Raw genomic sequence first — 14,708 nt, 5'->3', positions numbered from 1 at the left:
ATATAAAAAATATATTTTTGACACGGCACCCCTGCTCTCGACAGACGGCACCCCGGTTGGGAAACACTGGTTTAGGGTACCAACCACCTATTTTTCCAAGTCTGGAGCCCGAAGTCGCCCCCTCCGCCCACGCCTTCATCCAGAGGTGTCATCGCACCTGGAGGAGAGCCCGACGGACTGTCCTCCGGGTAAGAGCACGCACCAAGGCCCAAGCCGATCGCCACCGGTCTAAGCCTCCCGTGTATGTCGTCGGTCAAAAAGTGTGGCTTTCATCCAAGAATATTCCCCTTCGCTCCATGTCTAATAAATTAGCTCCTAAATTCATCGGCCCGTTCACAGTCACCAAGATCCTTAGCCCAATGGCTGTCCACCTTAAACTTCCTCCTGCATACAGGAGAGTCCATCCCGTTTTTCATGTATCCAAATTAAAACCTGTTTTTCATTCTGCCATTAATCAGCCTGCTCTGGTCCCCCCCGCGTCTCGTAGACGGGGAGCCCGTCTATTCGGTTAAACGTATTCTGGACTCGAGACGAAGGGGACGCGGGTTCCAGTACCTGGTGGATTGGGAGGGTTACGGTCCGGAGGAGAGAAGTTGGGTCCCGGCTAGGGACATACTGGATCACTCCCTTATTGATGATTACAATCTATGGATCAATCTTCCTGGGAGCGCCAGGAGGCGCTCCTAGGGGAAGAGGTACTGTCACGGTTCGCAGGTTCATTGATTCTCTCTCTCTCTCTCAATTAAATTCAATTCAATTTTTTTTTGCTTTATTGGCATGACTGTGGAACAGCACAATGTTGCCAAAGCAATAAACAGTGAACAAGTTATACAGGCATATAGATCATAAAGAAACATAAAGAAAAGGTGGTTTAGCCTTTGTCCCTCATAATATGGCAGGAGGATACATACAGGATACACTACTAGGTGGATACACTTTTCTTTCTCTCCCAGAATATAACAGAGTTTGTCAATGTGGCTCGCTTGCTGGAATTCAGGCACAATTTGAGCTATTTGGGTAAAATAAGTGTCTCTAATGTGTTTATATTTGTTGCAGTGTGTGAGGAAGTGCAGCTCGTCCTCTATGAGTGAGAACACAGTCGGAGCTCTCTGGCTCTCCAGCTCTGTTTGTGTCGGCCCGTCTCCAGACACAGACTGTGCTCACTCAGTCGATACTTCGTCAGAAGCTTTCTCTGACCATAGTCTTTAATTTTGATGAAGTAAAGGTGTCAATTGATAACCAGTCTTTAATCTGTAGAAGTACTTTAATTTGTTCATTTGTGCTACTTTGATCTGCCAATCATGGATGTATTTTTCCTGGGTTATTTTTCCGATTTCTTTAACTTTTGCCTGTCTTAACTGAATTGTTGAACTGAGTTGGTGTTTTTCCACTAAATAGTGCATGGGGTCACTCTCTGGGTGTCCTGCCCTGTAAGTAAGAGCGCAGTGATGTAATCATCTGTCAGTGTGTCTGATAGATGGAACCGGAACTTGGCTGTTCTCTTCTGGATTTCTGCTAGAAGGGGGAATCTGCCCAATTCTGCCCTGCAGCCGAGACTAGGGGTGTTTCTGTGGAGTCCCAGGATGTTCTTGCAGAACTCGAGGTGGAACATTTCAGTGGGGTTTCTATCCCAAGATGTATAGTTTAATTTAAATTTGGGGCCCCAGATTTCACAACCGTATAGAAGAATGGGTTTGATGATGCTGTCAAAGATTTTTAGCCATAATTTAATCGGTGGGTTGAATTTGAACAAAGATTTTCTTATAGTGTAATAAGCCCTGCGTGCCTTGTCGGTCAGATGTTTTATTGCCAGATCAAATTGACCAGAAGCTGAGATAGTGAGACCCAAATAATTATAACATGTGACATGATTAAGAAGTGTTCCCCCGATTGTAAAACTATATTTTTTGTCAGTAAGGCGAGGCTTTTTCTGGAAGATCATAATTTTGTATTTCTCCATGTTTATTGGTAAGGCCCAGTCTCTACTGTAATTTTCTATAATTGACAGGCTTTCGTGTAGCCCTTCTTCATGAGGTAACAAGAGCAGAAGATCATCAGCATACAGGAGGCATTTGATTTCTCTGCCCTCGCGGGTCAGACCAGGACAAGAAGACTTATCAAGTGCTGATGCCAGTTCGTTAATATAGATATTAAAAAGAGTCGGGCTGAGGCTGCAGCCTTGACGCACTCCTTTTGTCTGACTGAAATAATCAGACTGTCTGTCGTTGATCTTGACACAGCATTTGTTCCCGTTGTATATGTTCTTTATGATGTCATATGTCTTTCCTCCTATTCCGCTTTGAATTAGTTTTAGAAAAAGTCCATTGAGCCATACTGAATACAATTCAGTGAATTCATACAATTGTTTAAAATCTTGTGTTCTTGGATGAACTGAATTAATCTGTCATTAATAATAGAGCAGAATAGTTTTCCGAGGTTACTGCTCACTGTGATGCCTCTATAATTATTTGGGTCGTACTTCTCACCTTGTTTAAAAATTGGGGTTATCACGTTCTCTTTCCTGATCTCAGGAAATTGTCCAGATTTTAATAAGAGATTGAATAATGTCAGGATAGCAACTCTCAGTTTGGGGCTTCTGTGTTTCAGCATTTCATTAGATATTCCATCCAAGCCACTTGATTTCTTATTTTTTAGGGATTTCATCTTCTCTGTCAGTTCAGTTAATTCTATGGGCTTGTCTAAATGATTTAGCTGGTCTTTTATAGTGTATTCCAGGTTATTTAGTTGGGAGGTCAGATGTTTTTGGGCGAGGGTTGTTTCGTTTAGTGAATAGAGTTTTCTGAAATGTTCAGTCCAGGGGCCGGTTGCATAAAACTGTTTTAGACTAGTCTTACAAGTTAGTCATCTAATTTTTTTCTTTAAGACTGGTCTTTACTTTGTAAGCCAGTTGCATAAAATCTTAGATTGGTCTAATTTAAGACTACAAAGTAAGACTGATTGCCCCATGGCTAACTTTTCCTTACAATCTATGTTGCCATGGAAACCAACTGTCAGCTGTGCCAGATTCAGAAATGTGGCCAGACTTTTGTTTGTCTTGTGCTATGGCAAATTTTAATCTTTGGTTTTATGAACGTGCAATAAGAAGCGAAATGGTTTTCAAAGACCGTTCAAATCCACTGGAAGTCCTTTCTGAAAAGGAACTGTTAGAAAAATTTTGATTTCCAAGACATGCGATTCAACAATTAGCATTTGACTTGGAGGAGCAGCTGAGGCCCGAAACTTCAAGAAATTGTTACATCCCTTCACTGCTACAAATATGTCTAGTGCTACGCTTCTTTGTCCACAGGATGTTTTATTAATGCAGCTGCAGACGTAATTGGGGTACACAAGTCTACAGCATCAAGAATCATTCATAGAGATTCCTGTGTGCTGTCAGGCAGACTTCCACTGTATCCGACTGATGTCTCTACCTTGAATAAGGTAAAGATGGATTTTTTCAACAATGCCGGATTCCTAATGTAATAGGGGCCATTGATGGAACATAATAGAGATCTTGCACTCCCAGACCTGGAGGAAGACCAAGTGCTTGAGGAACCAGCTTTGGAGATCACCGAGGCAGGAGATGAAGATGGATCTGGGCGTTATATTCCGACAAATGATTGTAGAAAACATTTTCTCTGTTTGATTGAGAAAACTGAAAGAATTTTTAATTTATGAATCAAACCAATATTTACAAAAAATTAATATAGAGGATCAGTAGTAACTTCTGAAATTCAATATAATCTTAAAATTATTTAAACAGAACTACCTTAATATTCACTTAAATACATGTCAAATCTATTAAATACACTTAAAGATATTTGTATACAAACATTGCTTTAATTTAACTATTATTAAGTAGTTAATTGATTCATTCTTGGGTATCAGTCAATGAAATCTACAGTTCATGTTCAAGTTTCTGTAGCTCCAATGTTAGCTTAGTTTTCTCTAATTCCAGTTTTTCTATTTCTAATTTTAGTTTTGCTTCCTCCAGTGTTAATACTTCATATTGTTTTGCCAGTATGGTTCATGGTTATCTTGCTTGCAGTGCCTTTCTGTGACTCCGTGTCTGAGCCACTTCCCACAGGTGCCACTTGGGTGCTGTCCAAATCATCTCCTTTAATAAAAAAAAAAAAAAACAATATTAGCAATGTTAATGAGTGACAGGAACAATTTCTTTGTTGTAAACATTTCTTTGCAAGAATGCTGTTGCCACTAGCCTCCTGTAGGTTTCAGTAATTTTAGAGCAAAAAAATTGACGTTCTGTTTTTTTTTTTTTTATGGGAATAGTAGGAGACATGGTGACCTTTGTGGCACTGACTGTGTGTACACACAGACACAAACTGTAAACATGATTTGAAAAGGCTAGATTATGGGTAGCAAAATGTTTTCGCTTGGTTCAAGATTGACTGTAACAGTAATAATACAAAGACTGTCACATTAACATTTCAATAAAAAAGTAGAAGTTGACAAAAAGTAGTCTTTGATAATGTCTAAACATAAATACAAAATCAAAACCTAAAACAGTAAGTAATTCATTGTGTTTGACAACACTGTTCTCAGAAACTACAGGATGCTCATCCTTGTATAATATACTGTAGAGAGCTATAGAGGCATCTAGTGGCTACACCATGGTATTACAGATTAATTTCAAACCAAGTTAACCAGAAAGTTAACTTGGTGAGTTATAACTCGTTGTTTTAAGGTTGTAAATATGTGTTTTACCTTCACTTGTAAAACAAGTTTTTTGGTCCTGGTTTGTCACGGGCGCTTCTTCAGTGACCAACGTTAACGTTACCTCGCAATCTACTAAAAAAAAGACATGGTACTCAATCCAAAACAGCAGAATAGTACTTAAAAGGATGCAAAAAAAACCAAAAACATTAATCACATTCTATGCTACAGAACACTTAACAACAGAAACATTAGCAAAAATATTTAATATTTCCTTTTTTGCTTCCTGTACCATGTTTTTAAACCATTTCTGTACATCTTTGGCGGTTCGTGGGACCAAGGGATTTACACTATTAACTTTATCCGTTATTGTGGCCCAAGCCTTGTGTTTTTTATTATTTGTATTGTAATTGCTAAATTTGTTCATTAAAATCGATTTGTCAGCATTGTATTTCTCCAATATGCAAATGTTTTCAGCAAAGGAAAACTGTGACGAGCGCCCACTGTCGGCCATTTTGTTTAAGCAGTTCAGCGTCTTACTTTTCCCACAATGCAGTGCAAATTAGACCGTCTTACTAAAGACAACCATGGACTTATTATTTTATGCAACAGTCTTTCCCCACTGACTTTAGTTGGTCAGGCTAATTCTTAGACACAGTCTTAAGCCAATGGCTATGTTTATGCAACCAGCCCCAGATGTTTGGGTCATAGATGGGAAGGTGTTTGGCCTCTTTGGATTTGTCTAAATTGTTCCATAAGTCCCAAAAAGAATTTTGATCGATTTGAATCTCAATTTTGTTTATTTTTATTTTTATGTGATCAGTTTTCTTCTGTATTAATAGTGACTTGTGTATTTTAAGTTTGTTGATATGTGGCTCGTATTTGTTGGTTTGCTGGGTCTCTGTTTTTTATTTGATAATGATTGTAATTCTTTTCTTAGTTTTTGGCATTCTTTATCGAACCAAGCATCTTTAGCCGTTTCTTTTTTTACATCTGTAATTTTTTCTTTTTCTGAGGGCTTTTCTGACCACTGTAGAAAAGATTTCAGTTAACTGTTCAGTTGCTAAATTGATACTTCTCTTCACTAAATGTAGTCAAGAGAAATTAGTCTATCATGTTCTCTACTTGGGTGCTGTGGAGCGCAGCTTCATACTGGGCAGGACTGTCTTTACTCCATATAAATTTTGGGGGGGGAGCGGATATGATTTAACTTTCTGTTCTGAAGAGGGAAGATGATTCCCTGACTGTGGTCTGATAATGGCAGCTGTGGCATCACTGTGAAATAATGGATCTTACTTTGGTCTATATCTGTGATGGCGTAATCTACTCTGCTGCTGCCTAGATGTGAGCAGTATGTAAATCGACCCAGGGAGTCACCCTTTATTCTGCCATTAACTATGTATAGGCCCAGGCTTTTGCAGAGCTGCAGGACTTTTCCATGTCTGTTTACTGTGTTTTCATAATTATGGCGTGTTTTGGCAAAACGTTTTTGTTGATGATTTATGCCGAGTTCACACTGCACGATTTTCAAACTCGTCGGATCGCCGTTGTTTTCACACTGCGTGACTATCTGGGGTAGCATTCAGTTGCTGCTGTGTTCACATTGCACGATGGATTGGCGACGGGGTTTCACATTGCATGACTTCACAATAGGAAGGTAGGGTTGCCAGGTTTTCGTTACAAAACCCGCCCAATTACTACTCAAAACTAGCCTGAAAATAGCCCAATTGCTTTCGAGGGGGTCCCCCAGTAAAAATCGCGTTCGGGGGGGTAAAATACAAATTTTTTTGGCAGGGTTCTCCTGGTACAATTCACATTCCAGGGCCTAAATATTACATTATTGGGGTTGCTTCAACCTGCTGACATTAAAAACAACCGGCGGCAATTGCTGGTCCGCAAACTACGTTTCATATAACTCCTCCCCAAGCTTCCCGCTGCCCTGTATCTTGTTCTCTCATTGGCTGTGGGTCATCGCCGATGTGTTTTTCAGTCAGAACTTATTCACACTGCGTGATTGTCACTCGCGTGAACGAGCACCGATTTTCCTCTGATTTCGGGCATTTGTCTGCGATTTCGCAAAACCTGTCGGCGAGTGAAAGATCGGGCTAAAATCGTGCAGTGTGAACTCTGCATAAGTGAACTGTTTATATATTTGTCTCCATCTGAGCTGATGTAGTCCACTTCCTTCCCTGTTCTGGCATTCAGATCCCCCATTAATAGAACTGAACCTATATACTGGAAGTAATTGATCTCTGATTGTAGGGTTGAGAAGATGTCTTCGTTATAATAAGGCGACTCATATGGGGGGATATATGTGGCACACAGGTACAGGTCCTCATCTAAACACAAAATCTCTTTTTTAAGTTTTATCCAAATATGTGTTTTTCCCTTTTTCATGGGCTGAATATACTGCCACAGATGGTCTTTGAACCAAACTATGATTCCTCCAGAATCTCTTCCGTTTTTAACATTAGGCTGTTTGATTGAGGGTATACGCAGCTCTCTGTAGTTTGATGGGGTGTAGGTTTTAGAGTCTAAACGACTCCATGTCTCAAGTAAAATAATTATATCTGAACTATATACAGCGTTAATAAAATCAGGATTAGTACTTTTCTCTCCAAAAGCTGAAGAGAACATCCCTTGAATATTATAACATGTTATTTTAAACGATGACATTGGGAAGTATTGTATTTACCAGAATAATGTATGAATTCATGACCAAATCATGTTTTAAAATATAAATTCATCAATAAAAAATTTAAAAAAAAAAGGAAGTATAGAGGATATACATAAAACTATCATGAGTGAATCAGTTTTACAATTGTCAAATTTGAAAGTAAACAAGTAGATATAAGTCAAATAAAAGTCATTAAGAAATAATGATCATTTTTTGTAGTTAAGCTAATAGGTTGTCACATATAGTTTTGAGCATGTTTTTGATCTGAATAAGGTCGCTGGTGTCTGTTCTAGCTCTTCCTGCTGCTACAGCGGCGTAGCTGTCTGACTGTCTTACCGGTAAAAACCTGTGAATTATTTTCTTAGAGTGTAGCATACTGACTACTAATACACTGCTTAAAACTAATTGTTCACAATGTGTAGTTTTACTAGTTTACTAGCTAATAAAAAAAAAAACGTGTAATCTTTCAGAAATTTGTAAGTGTTCAATAATTCAGTGTTGTATATAAAAAGTTATTTATATTTTAACATTATATTATGCATTTATATTATTTTACAAACAAATCTAAATTAACATATAAAAATATATTTTTTACTGAGATTTGATGTAGTGGCACAATTTTGCGTCGTGATTACGTAATGGCGTCATCACGCAATGACATCACAACTTCATTTAGCAACAAATCGACCTTCCTTTAGCAATTTCCCCTGAAAATTAGTTGGCAACAGTGATTGTATGTTCATAATCATGGTTTTTCAAAGATCATTAACCTCATTACAATTAAGCCAAATTGTTCAGGAAATCAGAAATAAGTAAATAAATAAACAACTTCATTTTGCAAACAAAAGAATGTTAATGTTGTACATGTTATAATGACTAATTTTATTTTAACTTTTTAGAAATATATTAAAATGCAATTCAATATATTTTTATTGCACTTCAAATAAGCATGTTGGGAATACAAATGTATTATAAACATACTACTTGAGTTTCAAGTATATTTTTAATACATTTAATACTACGTCTTTTTCACCTGGGTAACAAAATCAGGATTAGTACTTTTCTCTCCAAAAGCTGAAGAGAACATGTTATTTTAAACGATGACATTGAGAAGTATTGTATTTACCAGAATAATGTATGAATTCATGTTTAAATAATGTTTTAAAATATAAATTCATCAATTTTAAAAAAAGGAAGTATAGAGGATATACATTAAAATATCATGAGTGAATCAGTTTTACAATTGTCAAATTTGAAAGTAAACAAGTAGATATAAGTCAAATAAAAGTAATTAAGAAATGATAATTTTTAACTACAGACACACTGTAAGTAGTTAAGCTAATAGGTTGTCACATATAGTTTTCAGCATGTTTTTTATCTGGATAAGGTCGCTGGTGTCTGTTCTAGCTCTTCCTGCTGCTACAGCGGCGTAGCTGTCTGACTGTCTGCCGGGAAGCTGTCTTACCCTCTCCTCGTGATCAGAGACAGTCTTCTGAAGGGTTCTCAGGGCTGTCTCCTTGATGGTCTTTGCAAACAGTCTCATACCCTCTCGATGAATGTGGATGTGGTCATATAGATGCTCATGGGTGATGCGCTGATGGTCGGCTATGTGGACATTCGTCATTGAAGCACAGATTCCAGCTATCTCCACATTGATTGAGTTGATGGTCTTTTGTGGCACGTCTCTGCGAGGTAGAAGGGTTGAGATGATGATTTTGGCTCTGTGGTAGATCCTGCTAGCTGTTCTCACCACGTTGGTCAGGGCTTTAGTGACATCTATCTTTATAGCACTGAGGTCGTTTGTTCCAGTGTGAAGAATGATGTGTGACGGTGCACCTAAAGCCCGGTCTCGCAGCAGCCATTTTAGCAATCCTATAAGATCATTACTTTATCACACTGTGCGACATGAATTGTTTAAACTTGGGTACGACAAGCATGTAGACTGTACGATGATGACACCTATTGAATCGTAGGCTGCGACAGCTGCGACACACGTTAGCGCAACGTCATCAGCATGCGCTAGTGGTAAACAAATACCGGTACATCAAGATGGATCGCGCTTTGGCAGTTGTGCTTTTCATGTCCGCTGAAACAAAGAAGAGGCGCCGACAGAAGAGGGCAATATGGACCTGCTCATGGCTCGGGAAAAGAGGACAACTTGGGATGATACCGGTACATCAAGATGGATCGCGCTTTGGCAGTTTTGCTTTTCATGTGCGCTGAAACAAAGAAGAGGCGCCGGCGGAAGAGGGCAATATGGACCCGCTCATGGCTCGGGAAAAGAGGACAACTTGGGATGCCAGTTTTGCACAGGGAGCTTGGCAGCTGCAGTTCCTCCGCTATCTCCTTCCATGCTATGTCTTTTTTGGTGCGGTCATTATAGCAGCTAGAGGACACATCGTACAAACATGCCCTCTGCTGCCACAACTCAACAAGAATTTGTTCTTTATGGGTATCCCACATACCAGTATACCTTCTACTTTTTTTTGCCTCCATGGCATTGAAATTGTAGCGCCGCTGGTAGCGTGGATCAATACGTAATTTCATGTTGCAATTTCATTGGCTGCTGAGTAGACGCAGGTCGTTGCAGCAAACACACTGTGTGTTGATCATGCTGAATTTCTGACACTGTCAGAAAACTATCATAGGCTATCTTTGGTCGCAAGACCGGGAAAACGCACGTCTTTGAACCTCTTTCACTGTACGACATAGAACCACCGATTAAGAGCCACGATCACAGAAATCGCCACGATTGCTTCATGAAGGCAATCTTTCGTCTGGGACAGCCAAAAATCGTGCAGTGTATCCCAGGCTTAACACATCGTCTCGCAGCAGCCTCAAAGCTGAGTGTGAGGTGGGACACCAGAACTTCTTCACAGATCTCCCCGGAAACAGTCGTCTGGGGTCAAGATGATGGCCGTTAGAATCACAGAGTATTACAATGTTGTCTTTGCTCTTCTGTTCTCTGCTGGTGCTCATGAATGGTGGTGGTGTTCTTGTAGGTGGATGACTCTGTGTAATGCTGCTCTTGAGGTTGTGAGAGGTTGCAGGAGTGAAGGAACTCTGAGACTGAGAGCTGATGCACTGCTGATGTTGAGTTGTGTTTGTGGTGTGTTCAGGAGTCGGGGTGTTGTGTGTTTGGGTGCTGACACTCTCTTGGTGTTGTTTTTTGTGTAGCTGGTTTCTGGTCTCCTCCAGCAGTCTCTCCAGTGTGTGGCCGTGTTGTTCTCTTCTGGCCATTTCCTCTCTCACCCTCCTCAGCTCCTGGCGCAGCTCTTGCAGCTCTCCTCCTCCAGATGTCTTACAGCAGAGCAGAGCTGTTGAAGTTGTTGCACACTGTGGTGGCTGGTCAGGTTTAGCAGATGATGGAGATTGTTGCTAGTTTCCTCTTTAAACAGAAAGAAGTCCTGCTCCAGCTCAGCGATGTTATCTCTCAAAGCCTTTATCTTAGGAGACGCAGGAGTGCTGGTGTGTCTGTGTGTTTGAGGAGTTCTTGAGCAGGTGTCAGAGGTGGTAACTGATGTGGTGCAGGGCAATCTCCCCGGAAACAGTCGTCTGGGGTCAAGATGATGGCCGTTAGAATCACAGAGTATTACAATGTTGTCTTTGCTCTTCTGTTCTCTGCTGGTTCTCATGAATGGTGCTGATGTTCTAGTAGGTGGATGACTCTGTGTACTGCTGCTGTTCTCTTTCCTCTTGAGGTTGTGAGGGGTTGCAGGAGTGAAGGAGCTCTGAGACTGTGAGCTGATACACTGCCGATGTTGAGTTGTGTTTGTGGTGTGTTCAGGAGTCGGGGTGTTGTGTGACTGAGTGCTGACATTCTCTTGGTGGTGTTTTTTGTGTAGCTGGTTTCTGGTCTCCTCCAGCAGTCTCTCCAGTGTGTGGCCGTGTTGTTCTCTTCTGGCCATTTCCTCTCTCACCCTCCTCAGCTCCTGGCGCAGCTCTTGATTGCCCTCCTCCAGATGTCTTACAGCAGAGCAGAGCTGTTGAATTTGTTGCACAATGTGGTGGCTGGTCAGGTTTAGCAGATGATGGAGATTGTTGGTAGTTTCCTCTTTAAACAGAAAGAAGTCCTGTTCCAGCTCAGCGATGTTATCTCTCAAAGCCTTTATCTTAGGAGACGCAGGAGTGCTGGTGTGTCTGTGTGTTTGAGGAGATCTTGAGCTGGTGTCAGAGATGGTCACTGATGTGGTGCAGGGCACTTCTACTGTGTGGCTCTTCATTTCAGGATCTTTCTTAATCTTCTGAACCTCCTGTTTAAGGTTTCTGAAGCTCCTCTGGAATTAATTGAGGCTGGATTCCGGTCCCTGGACCATGACTGTGCCATTATGATAAAGATTCACAATCAACTTTGTGTCATTCTCTCCTTCTAGAGTAAGTTGTCTGCCTCTGCTGATGCTTCCTTTTCTCATACATGTCATGGTGGAGCAGAGGACGGTGTGCCGGGATGATGGGTGTTCAGTAAAGAAGAGCAGGTTACACAGGACTCTGTTGTTTTCTGGTCCACTGTAGTCAGACAGCAGTATCTCTGGGTTCTCTCTCAGCATAATCTCTTTCATCTTTTTCTTGTCTTTTGTAGATTTAACTTCTGCTGGATATATTATCTCCAACTCCTCTTCATTTTTGAAAAATGCCTCTGCCTTAGATAGGCCCATGTTGCTCTTAATTTAAGTAACTGTCACGGAATGTCAGCTTGGCTAACAGTTAGCTTGTTACAATGAGTTTGTATGTAGTTTTTAGTTGATGACAATCTTTTTAGAGGTCTTACCTTAGTAATCTTCTGCCTCTATTGTTCACAAATAAGTGTCCAATTATCTATTTAAGATTTGGGTCTTAAAAAAATACATTCTCTGGCAAAAATGGTGTTGATATCAGGAGCTGATATTTCTGCTGCCACCTGCCATCGTAACCATGGCAACTCTCTCTCTCTCTGTGTGTGTTCCCTTCGCTGATGTTTTATGTTCTGTATAATGCATTTATGCCTTGATGTAAGTACATCTGCATATGTATGTTTATCTAATGTATGTTATTGGTGTCCCGCGATTGTTCTGCGGTTACCATCGGCGAGTTTTGAGCGCCGTAGCGGCTGTAATTCGCCGCGAGAGAAATGCGTTATTCAGTATTAGCATCAGCTCTATTATTATACTGCGTCACACGTGTGTTTACATTAATAACGCATCATTGCACTACTATATCATGCCTTTTTGCATTGATTAGGCTGCTATTAATGTTAAAGGGGTGGGTGATTGCGATTTCACTTTTTTAATGTTAGTTAGTGTGTAATGTTGCTGTTTGATCATAAACAATATCTGCAAAGTTACGAAGCTGAAAGTTCAATGCAAACAGAGATATCATCTTTTAAAATTCTGGCAGTTTAATGCCTACAAAGAGCTGTGTGCTTGCACAGGTTCTGCACGATCCTCTTCAATAATATCCTCTGCGTCTCAATCGGGCTCAAATTGATATAGATATATAGATCAATATAGACGACGTCATTGTTTACAATACAAACAGAGCACATGCCGCTATGTTGAGGGGCGGAACGTTTAGACGCACGCTAGAGGTGGTTTAGCCAATCACAACACACTGGGCCAGCTAATCAATCAGAAATACACGATGGGTATCAATCAGAGCCCATCGTGTATTTCTGAGGGAGGGGCTTATAGACTGCGCCCCATAAACACAATCAAGCCTATAAAAAAAACAGTCAACCACCCCTTTAAGGATGCAGACTTGAGTGTCTAATCAGTGTTTATTTCATACTCTATGTTTGATTATCATGTCAGTGTTTAAATGGTTCTCAAAATATGGTTGTAATTATATTTCTTTATTGTTCTTTTAGACCATTAATACGGATATCATTGCCAAAGTGTAACTGCTGCAGATGACAACCCAAAGAGTTTTCAATAAATGCATCTTTGTGAAGAATCCCTTCTCCAATCCCTGATTCTCTTACCGGAATCCTGTCCATATTTGGCCACCTCAACCAGCGTAATATAGAGTTGTAGCGTGCCTCCTCTACAATAATCATGGCTGATAGTAATATATGCAAACGTAAAAATAAAAAACCTGGACGCAAGAACAGCTGTTACTTCTTGCCCAACTGGTTAATGAAAACAAGGATATAATCAAAGGAAAATTTAGAGGGATAACCTCCAAAACCAAAGGCGATACCTTTTTAAAATGACATTATCATCAAATGTTTCTAAAATGTTTACATTCAGAGGCAGATTGCCAGCAACATCCATTTTAGGATAGTTTGTGGTTTGATCTTAGTGACTTGGGAGTCCTCTTCACTACTCCTAACCTTTCACAGATTTAGGAGCTATTTTTAGAGCTAAAACGCTTTATGAAATATTCTTAGAGCAAAAATTTAGGAGTCCTAAATTTAGGACATTTACATTTACATTTACATTTAGTCATTTAGCAGACAATACAATTGCGTGTGTAAATTAAGTCAAGTTGGTTGCCTGATTTGTGCGTGCTTGTAGTGGTAAGTCGTTTGAGATCAAATGAAGCAAGGAGTGAATGGAAGTCTGTAGCATAAGGCTTGTCCAGATGAATGTTGAAGTCGCCAAAGACTAAAAGGACTGACAATAAAATCAATAATTGCCATTATTTTTAAGATTTTCTCCTAAATCGGTCAGTTATGTGCTACTTTTAGCCTTAAGATGTTTTGTGAATATGGGCACTGTTCTCTACAGTATTACTGTTGGCATTGAATTAACAGTACTAAAACTATGGAATGACTCAAATTTTTAACTTACAACTGGTTTTGCATACCACAAACATCCAGTGATTGCTATGTACATTTACAAATCCCACTGCACCATCATAATTTTCAAAGTTTTCCTGTAAAGCAATTTAAACATTTACAGTGAATAAAATACAAGCTGTTATACATTTGCAGATTAACAGGCTGTAGTAACATATGTAATGTGCAGAGTAGTCTTATCATTACTACAAACACTTTACCCTAAACAAACATAATGCTAACCGTAATCCCACTAGTGGACAACATAATAAATTTAAACAATTCATTCAGAATGGTTTTTTAGTGTTATGCTAGACCTGTGAGTCTCTACTTCAATATGATCTGTTGAAACAGAAATTGTATGGGTCATGTTCTAGGCTGTTGAATTTTACTTACTTTCCTCAAGCTTTGGCATGTAATTTGCTGTTTTCCTTTGAACAGGATTACCCCTATCATGTAGTGGTTTAGTATGTACATTTTCTTTGTGCTTGCATTTTATTCATAGAGCCATGAATATAGTACTCCATTATCTGGAAAATATTAAACAGTTTGATTTTTGTAGGTCCAGTAGTGAAATTCTGTTCATTTGAAAATCATTCATCA

The 14,708-nt window shown here is 39.7% G+C and overlaps 1 long non-coding RNA gene across 1 annotated transcript; it reads right to left on the bottom strand.

The window, feature by feature from the left end:
• Positions 1 to 2,111: 2,111 nt before the first annotated feature.
• LOC107658373 (uncharacterized) lies at positions 2,112 to 10,948 on the bottom strand. Its single transcript, XR_001630783.1, has 4 exons — positions 10,938 to 10,948; positions 6,242 to 6,244; positions 4,799 to 4,806; positions 2,112 to 2,178 (listed from the first exon to the last, which is right to left on the bottom strand). It is a non-coding gene; the product is annotated as an uncharacterized LOC107658373 (long non-coding RNA).
• Between the last annotated feature and the right edge of the window lie 3,760 nt (positions 10,949 to 14,708).

Source organism: Sinocyclocheilus anshuiensis, unplaced genomic scaffold (assembly GCF_001515605.1).
Source record: "Sinocyclocheilus anshuiensis isolate Anshui unplaced genomic scaffold, SAMN03320099.WGS_v1.1 scaffold791, whole genome shotgun sequence".
Taxonomy (NCBI): Eukaryota; Metazoa; Chordata; class Actinopteri; order Cypriniformes; family Cyprinidae; genus Sinocyclocheilus; species Sinocyclocheilus anshuiensis.
Note: the sequence above shows the minus strand (reverse complement) of the source record. Positions and strands in the feature narration are given on the sequence as shown.